The 15,783-nt window shown below is 40.4% G+C and overlaps 1 protein-coding gene across 4 annotated transcripts in view; it reads right to left on the reverse strand.

The window, feature by feature from the left end:
- Positions 1 to 15,783, reverse strand: part of LOC149124832 (rho GTPase-activating protein 20-like) — a 182,198-nt gene that overhangs the window by 56,994 nt on the left and 109,421 nt on the right. For 2 of the 4 annotated variants that reach the window (XM_089301897.1, XM_089301893.1), the window contains one exon: positions 12,374 to 14,324. The exons of the other annotated variants lie outside the window; for them this stretch is intronic. The gene's annotated coding sequence lies outside the window, so the exon portion shown is untranslated. The remainder of the gene's footprint in view (positions 1 to 12,373; positions 14,325 to 15,783) is intronic. 4 annotated transcript variants of the gene reach the window in all.

Raw genomic sequence — 15,783 nt, forward strand, 5'->3', positions numbered from 1 at the left:
GACTGAACAACATGCTCCCGAATGAACAGTGGGTCAAACAACAAGTCAACAGAGAAATCAAAAAATTTCTGGAAACAAAGGAAGACAACAACATACCATATCAAAACTTATGGGATATAGCAAAGCAGTGTTAAAAACAAAGTTTATAGCAATAGCTGCCGAAATCACAAAACTGGAAAAGCACCAAATAAATGAGCTACGTGCATCTCAAGGATCTGGAAAAAACAACAGTAAACCAAACCCAAAACTAGTAGGAAACAAGAAAAAAATTAGAGGAGAAATCAACAAAATTGAATTAAAAAATTTAAAAGATCAGCAAAACGAAGAGCTAATTTTTTTAAAAAAATAAACAAAACTGACACACCATTGCCCAACTAACCAAAAAAAAAAGACCCAATTCAATAAAATTAGAGATGAAAAAGGAAATGGACAACACACACCACAGAAATAAAACAAAATCATCAGAAATGACTACAAAGAGCTGTATACCAACAAACTGGGAAATGTAGAAGAAATTCCTAGACACATATAAGCTACCTAAATTGAGGCATGAAGACATAGGAAACTTAAACAGACTCGTAACCAAGACAGAAGTTGAATCATTAATAAAGGCCCTCCCCACAAAGAAAAGCCCAGGACTGGATGGCTGCACTGCTGAATTCTACCACACATTTAAAGAAGAATTAACTGCAATTCTTCTGAAGCTATTCAAAACAGTTGAGAGGGAATCCTCCCAAATTCATTCTACAAAACCAGCACCACCTTAATTCCTAAACCTGAAAAAGATGCAACAGAGAAAGAGAATTACAGGCCAATTTCCCTGAAAAACATACATGCAAAAATCCTCAACAACTTCTAGCCAATTGAATCCAACATCAGAAAGATCACTCACCCAGACCAACTGGGATTCATCCCTGGTATGCAGGGATGGCTTAACATTCACAAATCAATCCATGTGATACATCACATTAGAAAAATGCTGACAAAAACCATATGACTATCTCAATAGATGCAGAGAAAGCATCTGATAAAATACAACAGCCATTCATGACGAAAACTCTAAGCAAATTGGGCAAAACTTGGAAGCATTCCCACTGAGATGCAGTACCAGACAGGGATGGCCACTCTCACCACTGCTACTCAATATAGTCCTGGAAGTTTCAGCCAGAGCCTTAAGGCAAGAAAAAGAAATCAAACGGATACCAATTAGAAAAGAGGAAATCAAAATTTCCTAGCTACAGATGACATCATTCTATACGTAGGGGATTCAAAAAAATGCCACCAAGACTCTACCGGAACTTATAGGAGAGTTTGGTAAAGTAGCAGGATATAAATTCAACACACAAAAATCAACAGCCTTTGTATACACAAACAATTCCAGCTGAGAAAGAACTTCTAAGATCGAACCCATTCATAATAGCTACAAAAAGTCAAATACTTTGGAATAAATATAAGCAAGGATGTCACAGATCTCTCCAATGAGAATAACAAAACATTACAGAAAGAAATAGAAGAAGATACCAAAAAATGGAAAAACCTTCCATGTTCATGGTTTGGTAGAGGCAATATCATCAAAATGTCCATTCTTCTGAAATCAATTTAAAAATTCAATGCAATACTGATCAAAACACCAAAGACAATCTTCTCAGATCTAGAAAAATGATGCTGAAATGCATATGAAGACACAGGAGACCTCAAATAGCTCAAGTCAGCTTATACAACAAAAATAAAGCCAGAGGCATCACAATACCAGTTTTCCAGACATACTCCAAGGCAGTTATAATCAAAATAGTCTGGTACTGGTACAAAAACAGATGGATAGAACAATGAAACACACAGACTAGACACACCAGAAATCAATCTACACATCTACACCCAATTTATATTTGATTAAGGAGCCAAAAAACCGATCCCAGGAGCAAGGACAGTCTCTTCCTGAAATGGTGCTGGAAAAACTCGACTTCCATACACAGAAGTATGAAGCAAGGCCCCTACCTTATCCCCTTACTCAAAAATCCACTCAACATGGATTGGAGATGTAAATCTATGACGCAACACCATCAAATTATTAGAGAACAGTGGAAAAACCCTGCAAGACATTGGCACAAGCAAAGAGTACTTGGAAAATACCCCAGAGGTGCATGCAGTCAAAGCCAAAATTAAACATGAGATTACTTCAAATTGAGAACTTTCTGTATGGCGAAAGAAACAGTCAGGAAAGTGTAGAGGCAACCAAAGGAATGGGAGAAATTATTTGCAAACTATATGACTTAAGAAGGATTAATAACCAGAATCTACAAAGAGATCAAGAAACTCCATAACAACAAAAAACAACCCAGTTAAGAGATGGGCCAAGGACTTAAACAAACATTTTGCAAAAGAGGAAATCCAAATGGCTAACAGACACATGAAAAAATGTTTAGAATCACTAACCATCAGGGAACTGCAAATCAAAACCACAATGAGGTTTTGCCTCACCCCGGTTAGAATGGCTCACATACAGAAATCAGCAAACAAGAAATGCTGGTGAGGATGTAGGGGAAAAGGTACCCTAATCCACTGTTGGTGGGAATGCAAACTGGTGAAAACCACTATAGAAGACACTTTGGAGAAACCTCAGAAGTCTGAATATATTCCTACCATATGACCCAGCCATCCCACTCCTTGTAAGTTACCAAAGAGAAATGAAATCATCACACAAAAGAGCTATCTGTATCTCCATGTTTATTGCAGCTCAATTCACAATAGCTAAGACATGGAATTAACCTAAATGCCAATCAATGGAAAACTGCATAGAGAAATTAACGGATATGTACTCTATGGAATACTACATTGCAGTAAAAAAAAAAATCCCATCATTTGAAACAAAATGGAGGAATCTTGAAAACACCATACTTAGTGAAATAAGCCAGTCCCAAAGGGACAAATATCACTTTCTCCCTGATCTGTGACAACTAACAGGACACCTAAAAGGAAACCTCTAGAAGTGAAATTGACACTAAGAGAAGCAATGACTTGAACAGCCCTTGTCTTGACTGTCGAGAAATAGTTTATGCTTTTATTGTTTTCACTATGCTCTTTTTTCTACTTAATGCCACTGGTTGAGCTCTTTACTTAACATAGAATTAATCATAGATGTTTAAATCCATTTGAAAATAGATCCCAGTTAAAAAAAATAAGAAATGGAATAAGAAAGAGAAGAGATGTACAGTTCAGCAAAAAGTTCCCATGGACTTACCCCTAAGGGTAAAGCTAAAAACTTGCCATGGGACTCCAAATCACATGAAGCTGGGTGGTACTAATGCCACCTTACTAATCAAAGTGATCATATTAGGTGTGTAACTGATCATATAGATAGGATGAAGTGTCAAAGGAATCACATAAACAAGACCAAGTGTCTGCTAATGACAATAGAGAGAATTAAAAAGGAGAGAATGATCCAACATGGAAAGTAGTCCACACAGCAGACTCACATAATGACAAATGCCCTAAACAGCACTCTGACCTCAGAATCAGCCCTTAAGGCATTTGGATCTGACTGAAAGGCCCATGAGAGCATTTCAGGCATGGAAAACCAAGATACTGTGGCAAAAAAAAAAAAAATGATCACCATGAAGGATGTCTGTGAATGAGGTTCCAGGGTAAAGAAGAGGCCATCAAAGAAGGATGAGCTTTTCTTTGAAGGGAGGAGAGAACTTCCACTTTGCTTATGGCCTTGTCTAAATACTGCCAGAGTTTGTGGACTCAAAATGCCTCCATAGCCTTGGCAGCTCATGTCAAGAGCCTCGGGTGATTACTGATGTCATCAATACGAGTGTCAACTGTTAAATCAACATTACAGGAGTCACTGTGCACTTACTCCCCATGTAGGACCTCTGTCCTTAATGAGTTGTACTATGAGAATTAACTGTAAAACTTGTCTTCAAACAGTACTTTATACTTCGTGTGTGTGCATTAGGGTAAACTGTTGAAATCTTTACTTAATATAGAGTTGGGCTTCTGTATATAAAGATAAGTAAAAGTATTAATGAAGAATGGCATGGGCGAAGGAGCAGGAGGTGGGATGAGACTGGGGGGTGGGAGGGTGGGTATGGGGGCAAGAACTGCTATATTCCTAAAGATGTACCTATGAAATTTGTATTCATTAAACAAAATCTTTCTTAAAAAACTCACAGTGTTCATACCACACAAAATACTGGATGACGGGTGCATTATGAACACCCTGATGCTAGAGAAGAGCACCGGAGATGGTTATTCATGCAATCACCCCACTAAAAATGTAAAACTGTAACTGTGACAGCTGCTATGAAAGGGGAACTGGGCCTGGCTTTGTGGTGTAGGGAGTTAAGCTGCCACTTGCAGCACTGGCACCCCATATGAGTGCTGGTTCGAGTAGCAGTTGTTCCACTTCTGATCCAGCTCCTTCCTAATGTGCCTTGGAAAGCAGAAAAGAATGGCCCAGGTTTTTTGGCCCCTATGCCCACCATGTGGGAGACCAGGAAGAAACATTACTATGCTCCTAAGTCTGCATATATATTAAATACATGACATTTGTTCACTTAACATTTTCATTAGATTTCATTTAAGGTAAATAAAATTCATGTATTTCACACATACAAATTTAGGAACATAGTGATACCTCCCACCCTACCCTTCTTCCCATCCACTCTCCCACCCATTCTCCTCCTTCCTCTATTATTCCCAAGAACTGTATCTATGAACTATATTGAATCTGTTAAGACTAACTGAAAATAAAATAAAACCCTTAAAATAAAAAAAGGAAAGGTCAGCTGAATCACAAGAAGGATTTCAAAAACAAAAAGGGGACCCAGCTTATAAACAAAAAAACTACAATGGCTGTTCTGTTGTTCAGTGATGATTTGTTTTCCTTCTTTGACGTTCAGTTTCCTAGTTAAACCTAATTTTATTTTCCTGAGGTAAACATACTTTTTTTAATTTCTGGAGCACCTAGTGTGTACATCATGGCATTATACTTTAAATTACTTCCACCTTAAAAAAAAAAAACTTAAAAATAATTCTACAGATGAGACATCTGAAATTCAGGGAGATAGAGAATCTCCCCTGAGTCCTATGCTATTTATCATCTCAATGATCTGGGGAGTGTAAATAGAAAGAGAAGTCAGAGAAGAGAAGGACGGGTGCCCGCCCGAAGGATTCCAGAATCCAGGTGCAGAGGGGCAGTCTCCAGCATCCAAGGAAGTCCATTGACAGGCTGAAATTTATATGAGACTGTATTCATTTGACTTAAATTCCCAATTTATGAATTTTTAATGGTTCAGTTTGAAATATATGAAGAAACATTTATTGAATGAATACAAAACTAGACCATGCAACTTATTCTTATCCATACAGAAGGAATTTCACATTGTTCTATCTATACAGAAAGGTTTACTGTCATTGGAAGCAATTTTTTTTTGGGGGGGGGGAGATTTATTTAGTTAATTGAGAGAGTTATAGACAAAGAGTGGGAAAGACAGAGAGAAAGGTTTTAAATCCACTGCTTCCCTCCCCAAATGGCCACAACTGCCAAAGGTGGGCCGAATTGAATCCAGGATCCAGGAGCTTCCTCCAGGTCTCCCACATGGGTGCAGGGGCTCAAGCACTTGGGCCATCTTCTACTGCTTTCCCAGGCCATAGCAGAGAGCTCGATTGGAATAGGAGTAGGAAGGACATGCACTGGTACCCATATGGGATGTCAATGCTGCACGTGGAGGTTTAGCCTACTACACCACGGTGCCAGTCCCTGGAATTAGGTTTTGAATATTTTCTTTAGTATAGTCTGTCACTCTGTGGCCTAGGGAAAATGTTTTGGATTTTCTGGGATTGAAAAAGCATGGGTAGTGATTTCAAGCTTTCTTATTTCAACCACTTTCTAGGCTGTGAGGCTTTGCAAACGTGATGAATGCAACAATGCATCAAAAAGATACCATATATATATATACACACACACACACACACACGTATGATATATATATACACATATGTATGATATATACATATATACACATATGTATGATATATGCATATATACAAACACACACACAACATGTAATATGAAGAAGTATGTTTTATCACAGGAATGCAAGTGTGGTTTAGCATCTATAAAAAAAAAATCAATGAAATCACATCAGCAGAACGAACAACAAAAAATAAATGAACATCTCAACAGATTCAGGGAATGCTCCCGTCACAAGATTCAAAATCCCTTAATGATAAAAAAAAATTCTACTAACAAGGTACAGGAGAAATATAGCTCAAAATTATCAAAGCTAAATGATAAACAATAGCCAATATCATACTGAATGGGAAAAAGCTGAAAATATTTCATCAGAGTTTTGGAGCAAGATAAGAACTCCACATAGACCATTCTTAGTCAATACAGTATCTCAAGTACTCACCAGAGTACTCAGGTAAAGTAAAGAAATAAAGGATGAAAATTGGGAAGGAGGAAATCAAAATACCTGTTTTTTCAGAAGACCTGATTTTAGACGGAAAAACTTAAAACACCGCAGTCAAAATATGTTGGAAGTGATAAACCAATAAGTCACAGGATACCAAATCAATGTTAAAAAAAAAAAAAAGTTGCATTCTTACACACCAATAATGATCCTCTGAAAAGGTTAGTTTAAGATCTTTGTAAAAAGTAAGCATGGGAAGAGGAGAGGGAAAAGGAAGGAGGGTGGAGGTGGGATGGAGAGTTGAATGGAAAGTATCACCATCTTCCTGAACCTCTATATATGAAGTATATGAAATTTGTATATTTTAAATAAAAAATAGGAAACAGGAAAAAAGAAACCTAAATTTATAATAGCTACAAAAATTAAATATTTAGTAATAAATACAACCAAATAAGTGAAAGATCACAATAAAATTATAAAGCACTGCTGAAATAAATCGTCAGACACATGAAAATGTAAAGACATCCCCTGTTCATGAATTAGAAGAATTAACATTTAAATCTTCATATTCCCTAGGAAATCTACAGATTCAATGCAAGTCCTATCCAAATACCAATGACATTCTTTAAACCGTCAGAAAAAAAGCTTCTAACATTCATATGGAACCAGAGAAGGCCCAGAGAAGTCAAAGTGATCCTATACACACCTGGGGGCATAACAATACCTGATTTCACAAAGTTATAGTAACTAAAATAGGATGAAACTGGCATGAAAATAGATACAAAGATCAATGAAAAGAGAAAAAAATATATAAATACAAACATACATACATAACAGCTACCTGATTTTTTGATGAAAATCCCGAAGTCTTTTCAATAAGTGGTGCTGACAATACTAGATAGACATATATAGAAGAATGAAATTAAATGCCTGTCTTTCACAACATATAAAAATCAACTCAGATGGATCAAAGACCCGAAAATACGAAATTGCTGGAATACAACATAGGGAGACACCTCTTAAAAGAGGCAGAGGCAATGACTTTTTGTTTAAAACCCCAGAAGTTCAGGTAGCAAAAGTAAAACTAGATCAAACTCTGAAGCTTCTGTACAGCAAAGAAAACAGTAACAGAGTGAATAAACCACCAATGGAAAGGGATAAAATACTTGCAAACTACTTACTTATCCAACAAAGGATTAATAGCCAGAATATCAGGAACTCGACAAATTCAAAATCAAGCATCCAATACAGTTAAGAAATGGGCACAAGGGGCCTAAAAAGACAATTCTCAAAAGAAAAAAAAAAAAAGGAAATGACCAACAAATATATGAAAAAAACTATTACGAGCCATCAGAGAAATGAAAATAGGGGCCCACACTGCAGCATTCTAGGCTAAGCCTACGCCCACAGGGCTGGCGTTCCATGTGGGCACTGGTTCATGTCCTGGCTGTTCTTCTGATCCAGCTCTCTGCATATGGCCTGGGAAAGCAGTGGAAGATGGCCAAAGTGCTTGGGTCCCTGCAACCACCTGGGAAGAAGCTCCTGGCTCCTGGTTTTGGATGGGCTCAGCTCTCACCAATGTGGCCATCTGGGGACTGAACCAGTGTATGGAAGACCTTTGTGTGCCTACCTCTCTGTCTGTAACTCTGCCTCTCAAGTAAATCTTTTTTTTTTTTTAAAGAAGAAATGCAAATCAAAACCCCAAAAAGATATCACCTCATAACGCTAGAATGCCTATCAAAAAGAAAAAGTAAAAAATTCTAGCAAGGATATGGAGAAAGGAGAACTCTCCTATACTGAGTGTGGGAATCCAAATGAGTACAAGCACTGAGGAAAACACCGTGGAGATCTCTTAAAAACTAAGAATAGCACTGCCATATGACTCGACAATCTCAATACTCTGTATACATCCAAAAGACATGAAATCACTGGATCTAAGAGACACCTGCTCCACCATGATTACTGCAGCACTGTTAACAACGGCCAAATTATGGAATCAACCAACGAATCCATCATCTGATAAAGAGATCAAGAATTTGTTGTGTATCTACCAAATGGAATACTATTCAGCCATTTAAAAATGAAATCCTGTCCTTTGCAGCAAAATGTATGCAACTGGAGGATATCATGTTAAGTGAAAAAGGCCAGACACAGAAAGACAAGTAACACGTGCACGCTTCACATACGCAAGCTAAGAACCTGACTGCATAATGATGAATAAAGGATGGCAGGCACTGCGGCGGATGAAGGGAGTTTCGATGAGGGGCACAATATCAGAGTCGGATCAATGGAATAAGTTCCTATCGTTACACAGCACAGTGAGGAGACTAGCTCACAATAACCTAGTATATGTTACATGAACACACAAAAGAAATTCCAGGCCTTCTGTCATAAAATAGTGACAAAGAAAGGGAAATGCTGATTATCCCATTTTTCAACAGGACACAGTGCAGACATGCACCGAGACATCATCCTGTAGACCCTAGGTATGTGAAATTATTGCTAATGTCAAAATTTTCAGAAAACAGAACCATACCGTGCACCAGCAACACCACCACTGGGTACATGTCCCACAGAAAGGAACTAAGTGTAAGTAGTTCTGTGTATCTATAGCTCCGTGTCTGAAGCACCAGGGAGCAGTTCATACATCTACAGTCCCATGTCTGAAGCACATTTTCAGCCATGAAGGAAAAAGCAAGGAGCATCTGGTGTGCCCATCAACAACGATAATCACTTGCCTCTTGAAACAGCAGACCAATAAAACCCACCTGCCAAACGGCATGTGAGAGTAACCACTTCTCCAAATGCCACCGTGGGAGAAAAAGGAATGATTTAAGTTTTGTCTGCAAAGCAGACATTCCTGGGGGACTTTTCCAACTGGGTTGGATGGAATAGGAAAACCACAATCAGAAATCCAAATTGACAGGCAGAAGATGTCCCCAAATCAGATATGCTCGGGAGCAGAAACTCATTCTCATACCACAGTCCCCACTAGGAGGGCAAGGATGCAGATAAAGTAGACTGCATTTCTGTCTCACTAAAAGGGAATAGTATCTTGGCAAACAAAATGAGCGGAGAGTTCATCAGACTAAGTGGTCAGGAGTTTGTTGTATATATGCAAAATGGAATACTATCCAGCCCATTTGAAAAGAATGAAGTCCTGTCACTTGAAGCAAGAAGTATGGAACTGGAAGTAAGTGAAAACAATCCAGACACAGAAAGACAAATACTGTACCCACTCCCTCACAAACACAAGCTAAAAACAATCGGGGGCCAGTGCTGTGGCATGGTAGGTTAAGGCTCTGCCTGTGGTGCCAGAATCCCATGTGGGCACTGGTTCTTACCCCTGCTGCTCCTCTTCTGAACCAGCTCTCTGGTTATGGGTTGAGAAAGCAATGGAAGGTGGCCCTAGTGCTTGGGCCCCTACATCCACTTTGGGAGACCCACAAAAAGCTCCTGGCTCCTGGCTTTGAATTTGCTCTGCTGCAGCTGTTGCAGCCATTTGGGTAGTGAAGGAGCAGAAGGAAAACATCTCTCTGTCTCTCCCTCTCTCTGCAGCTCTGCCTTTCAAATAAAAATAAATAAATCTTTAAAATACACCAATCTGAATATATAATAATTAATAAAGGATGTAAGAGGTTGGAGGGAAAATGCAAGGAGTTTGGATGATGGGTACCAAGTCAGAGTAAGATCAAAGAAATAACTTCCTAATGTTACACAGAATAATGGAGAGGATAGCTCACGATAACGGAGTATGTGTTGTATGAACATACAGAAGAAATCCCAAGACTTCAATCATAAGTACTGACAAACAAAGGGAAATACTGATCACCCCATTTTTAATCAGGACACATTACAGACATGTACCAAAACATCATACAGCAGCCCTTAAGTAGGTACAATTATTGTTAACTTCAAAATTAAAAAAAAAAAAAAAAACATAACCTTCACATGAACTAGAAACTCCATCGCTGTGTATACACCAAATGGACAGGAACTAAGTATTTCAGATACTTTTGGTCCCATGTGTAATGCACCAGGGATGACGTACTTAGACTCTGATGACATTTTCAGCCATGAAGAAAGAAGCAAGGAGAAGTCTGGTGTTGGCTTACATAACAGGAAGCACGTGCCATTTGCTACAGCAGGTCAATAAAATCCACTGGCCAGGTAGCATGTGAATAATCACCACTCCAAGTGCAACCGTGCAACAAAGAGGAATGACAGTTTTGTCTACACAGCAGGCATTCCTTGGGGACTTCCACAACTGACTTGGATACAATAGGAAAGCTACAAGCTGAAATCCAAGTCGACAGGCCTATGATGTCCCAAATAATATAAGCCAGGGAGACTCCACTATGAAAGCAAGGATGCAGATAATACATAGTGCGGTTTTGCTACATTAAAAGGCAGTAGAATTTTGGCAATCAAAATAGCTGAGAGTTGGTCAGTGAGGTTAGGCCCGTAGCACAGATATCAACAGTGTCCCACCAAAGGGGGTACTCCAATGTAAGGGTATGGACTATCCAGTTTGAGGCCACACAAAGGCCACTAGCAATTGGTGATGTCCCAAGAATTGGTGGACATGTGAATTTCAAGATGGCCTTGAGTAAGGGTGGGCTGCTCAAGGACCAGTAGGATGATCACACGTTCTGCCCACTTCCATCTAACTTGAGATTCCCAGTGGCTGGAGGCCAGGACACAGCTCATAATGCTGAGTGAGGTAGTCCAAACTCTCTGTGAGTCAAACAGTAGTGTCACTAAAAGCTCACAGCTAAGTTCAAGTCCTTTACCCATGTGAGCCTCAGAACCACAAACTATCCGCCAAGGTGCAGCCTTGTGGGTGACTGGTGAGATAGGTGGGTCTTAGGGTTCACCAGAGGTGAGGATGTTGGTGTTATCACAAAGTGAAAATGTGCTGGGCTTCCTTGGTTGAAACGGAGTCACTGAGGAGAAGGAGTTATATGGGGATTTGCTGAGGAATTTTTCTGAATTCCTTTTTCAAAACGTACACCAAAAATTTGAGGTTGCAAGCTCTCACCTCCTATGGGACTAAGGTCCACACCGACTGGCACAAGTCGTCAGATGCTGATGTTTGAGGCCCATTTTTCCTCCTCCTCTTGATTATCAGTTGAAACAATGTCCTCAACATGGATGCTAGATGACAACTGAAGGCCAGCCAGAGCCTGTTAACACAGACCACGAGCCCTGGGGGACCAGAGGCAGCCCACAGAAGTCTCAGAAAGGTGCAGTGTTGGCCTTCAAGTTAAAAAGTAAATGGCCCCAAATCTCCACCGGACACAATAAAATGCTTGCCACACCAATAATGGCAAAATTCTCAGGGGCAGCCTGGTAATGTCAAGTAAGGCGAATTCAAAGCGAGGCATGACCTTCTTGAGGTCGTGGTAATCTGCAGGATGCCTCCAATCCTATCCTCCAGCTTTGAGAAGGTGCTTGATGAGTGGGTTAATAGATGACTCAGCGTATTTCAGACAATACTTCTACTACATCAGGGACAGCTATGCTAATTCCCCACTTGTCTTGCCTGAGTGGCTATTTTAGGGTGCTGACAATATAGGGAGGTGTGTGGTAAATGTCCAGGCTCTAGGCAAGCATGCCACATCAGTACAAAAGACTTGGGCTTGATCTAGGTGAAGAACAGAAGTGTTAGGCTGTCCATACCAAGGAACAGAAATGACAGCCGAGCAGTGGGCAGAAGCAACACAAGGACTCATGGGAAGAGGTTGGGTCCTGTCTTAATGATGGCCATGGCAGTCGACCCAAGGGCATGTCCTCTCCATAGTCTGTCAATGAATATTGCTGGGCAGATGCACTCTACTGGGAAAGATCACAATGCCGTAGGAGTTAGTGCCCAATGATCCACAAGGCTCTATAATGTGACCCTACTACACGGTGGTTGCCATCCATAAAGTTGCCTGGTGATGACAGCTTACCTTCGTGTGCAGAAGAAGCCTACCATTGTTGAATCTCTGGTGGTCTTCTGTCTAGAAGGCATCCGTGGTGTCCAGAGGGTCTGGAGAAACTCATGAGACTTGCCTGAAGTGAGCCAGTAGGCAGCAGTGCAGCCTGCAAAGCCATTGGCTTTGTTGTTGATGCTCAGAATAGGTCCCATCATGTACACAATGGATCAGAGCAAGTCAGAGAGCACCACATTCGATTACATAGCACTGGACTGCAGGGAGATGTTGAACGAAACTCTGGCTGTGAACACTCTACGTGTCCACCTTGCTATTTCCCAGGGTGCGTAGCGTTTGCATAGCTTGATTAACTTCTGAAGTGGACGCCAACAGGGCCAGAAATTTTGCTTGGTCCTGTGGTGGGACCGCTCTTACAAATACCGACGGGAATGCTGACGTTGTGGAACTGCAGGTAAGGCGTCAGCTAACAAAGCTTCCATTTCATATTGTAGTGCTGGGTCATGCCCCAGCTGCTATGCTTCCACTCCAGCTTCCTCCTAAGGTGCAAGGAAAGACAGTGGATCCTGTCTGAAGATCTCAGGCCTCTGCAACCCATGTAGGAGAAGAAGATGGAGTTCCTGCTCCTGGCTTCACCTTGGCTAATCTGTAGCTGACGCAGCCATTTGGAGAGCGAGGTAGTGGATTGGACAATATCCCGATATCTCTCCCTCCGTAATGTTTTTTTTTTTTCCAAATAAAAAATCATTACAATATAACAATAGCCAAGGAACTGAGACAGAGTTGTTAAGATGCCATTTGGGTTATCAACGCCCCATATCAGAGTGCCTGGATTTCCGTACAATCTTCTTGCAGTCCAGTTTCCTGCTAATATACACTCTGATGGGTAGCAGGCATTGGGTCAGATACTTAGGTCTCTTCCACCCCCGTGAGAGAAGTGGATGGAGTTCTTGGCTTCCGACTTTGGCCTAGCCCTTCCATAATGTTTGCAGGCTCCGGGGTTGAGGCCAACAGATGGAAACATTTTTCTCTATCTCACACTGCCATTCTAATAAATTAGAATATAAACGCATCAATACATTGTATTTGGCATGGCAATTAAAGACATCATCTTTGGTGCCAGCATCCCATTACAGAGTAATTACAGAGGATCAACACCTGGTCGTGCATTCAAATCCAGGTTCCTGCTTATGCATACCCTGGGAAACAACAGAGGATGGCTCAGATATTTGGGCCCTTGCCACTCAAGTGGAGTGATCCAGCCAATGGGAAATTTGTCTTCTTGTCTTTCAATGAAACAATGAATAACGCTTAAGCAAGTGAATGAATAATTCCACTGGGTCCAAGGTACCTTGTATGGGACTGTCCTACGGGCAGCTTTGCCATTCAGGAGTGGGGGCTGCACATAGTCGCTGAAGAATGTCTAACAGCCTCAGTAGCTCTCTTTTTTTCTTAATTATACGCCATACACGGAAATATAGAGGCTCCTTCTGTAGTGTGGTGTTTAACATGCTCTGGACACCCACTGCAGTAGAAAAAGGGACAGTTTATGGTCACCCTCTGTGCAAACATGACGCCATCTGTTTGTGCTTTCCAGACAAGTCGTACAGGATCTTGATGTAGTTCCGTGAGAGCTGCCAGCTGCCAACTCTGTTGCCCGGTGATTTATAGACTACTTCCTGTCAGGAACACGGCAAGGTTGCCCTTCTCAATGCGTCCCTGTCCAGTCTTTGAGCAGGCTTTGTGTCTCCATCCACAGCAAGGTGTGTACCTCTATGTGGACTTCCTTGGTGTCTGAGATACGGCACTTCACCATCTGAGACAGTTGCAGAGGAGGCAACTACTTTCTTACATGTCCTGGGTGGTGCCTGGCAGCATGTGAGGGGCAGCCGGCAGTCATCTGGTGCATCCAGACTCACCATCTCACAGCACACAAGACTCTGCATCACCCAGGTGCAGGTACAAATGTCTGAAATGATCCCATGAGATCATGTTACTTATATGCTGCGGACAGCAACACTCAGCACACAACCTTGTAAGAAGCCTCACTGTCTCACTGGGAGTCGGGGGGGGGGGGCACAGAAAGCAGTGATAAACCAATGGGTGAACCCATGCACTTCATCAGCAATGTCAGTCCACAAGTCTGCCAGGTACTACTCTAATTCCCCCATGGCAAACAACAGAGAAATTTTCCACAGGTAAACTTTTAAGCCTCTATGACATGCTCTTATATTCATAACATGAAATATTCCTCAACACAACTATTAACAATAACTGAATTCAACAACATTGTAGAATACATGATGTTATGCATGGAAAAATCTAAACACTCCACCAAAAAATGCTTCAAGATGAAAAACCAATTCAGTAAAGTCACAGGTTACATAATCAACATACAAAATACAGTAGCTTCTTTATATTCTAATAACCAACTTGCCAAAAATGAAATTTAAACATTAATCCCATACATAATAGGGACAAAAATAAAACATTTAGGAATAAATGTACCCAAATAAGTAAAAAGATATCTACAATGAAAATTCTAAAACATTGAAGAAATAAATCATCAAGGACTCCCAAAATGGAAAAAAATAGAACTTGCTCATGGATTGCAAGAATTAGTATAATTAAAATACCTATAAAGCAACCTACAAGTTAAATGAAATTCCTATCAAACACCAATGACATTTTTTTTACAGAATGAGAAAATAATCCTAAATTCCATAAGAAATCACAAAATATCAATAACAGCCAAAATGATCCTTAGCAAAATAAAAAAATCAACTTGGACACGTCAGAATACCAGACTTCAAAGCTTACTACAAAGCTATAGCAATCAAAGCAGCATGATCATGGAAAATTAATTAATTAATTAATCCACACAGGGAGAGCCAACTGATTTTTCATGAAAGTGCCCAGACTATACATTGGAAAAAAGTACAATCTATTCAGTAAATGGTGCTGGCAAAACTGGATGCATATATGTAGAACTGAATATTGCAGAACCATAAAAAAATTAAAACGCTGTTATTTCTATCAAAATCATTGCAACTGAAGGACTTCACGCTCAGTGAAATTATCCAGACACAGAAAGACAAATATTAGATGTTCTCCTTTATATATGGGAGCTAAAATTTTCTTTTAAAAAATGAGAAAACAACAAAAAATACAAAAAAGAAAATAATGCCTGTGTGTATCAGTATTGCTGCAAATACAGTTTTGTCACACTTTCTTTCATATCTTTGTCAAACAAATTCTTAAGAATGATATGCTGGCCGGTGCCGTGGCTCAATAGGCTAATCCTCCACCTGAGGCGCCAGCACACCATGGGTTCTAGTCCCGGTCCAGGCGCCGGATTCTGTCCCGGTTGCCCCTCTTCCAGGCCAGCTCTCTGCTATGGCCCAGGAGTGCAGTGGAGGATGGCCCGG

The sequence above is a fragment of the Oryctolagus cuniculus genome, chromosome 8 (assembly GCF_051225735.1).
Source record: "Oryctolagus cuniculus isolate XC-2025 breed Fujian yellow rabbit chromosome 8, ASM5122573v1, whole genome shotgun sequence".
Classification (NCBI taxonomy): domain Eukaryota; kingdom Metazoa; phylum Chordata; class Mammalia; order Lagomorpha; family Leporidae; genus Oryctolagus; species Oryctolagus cuniculus.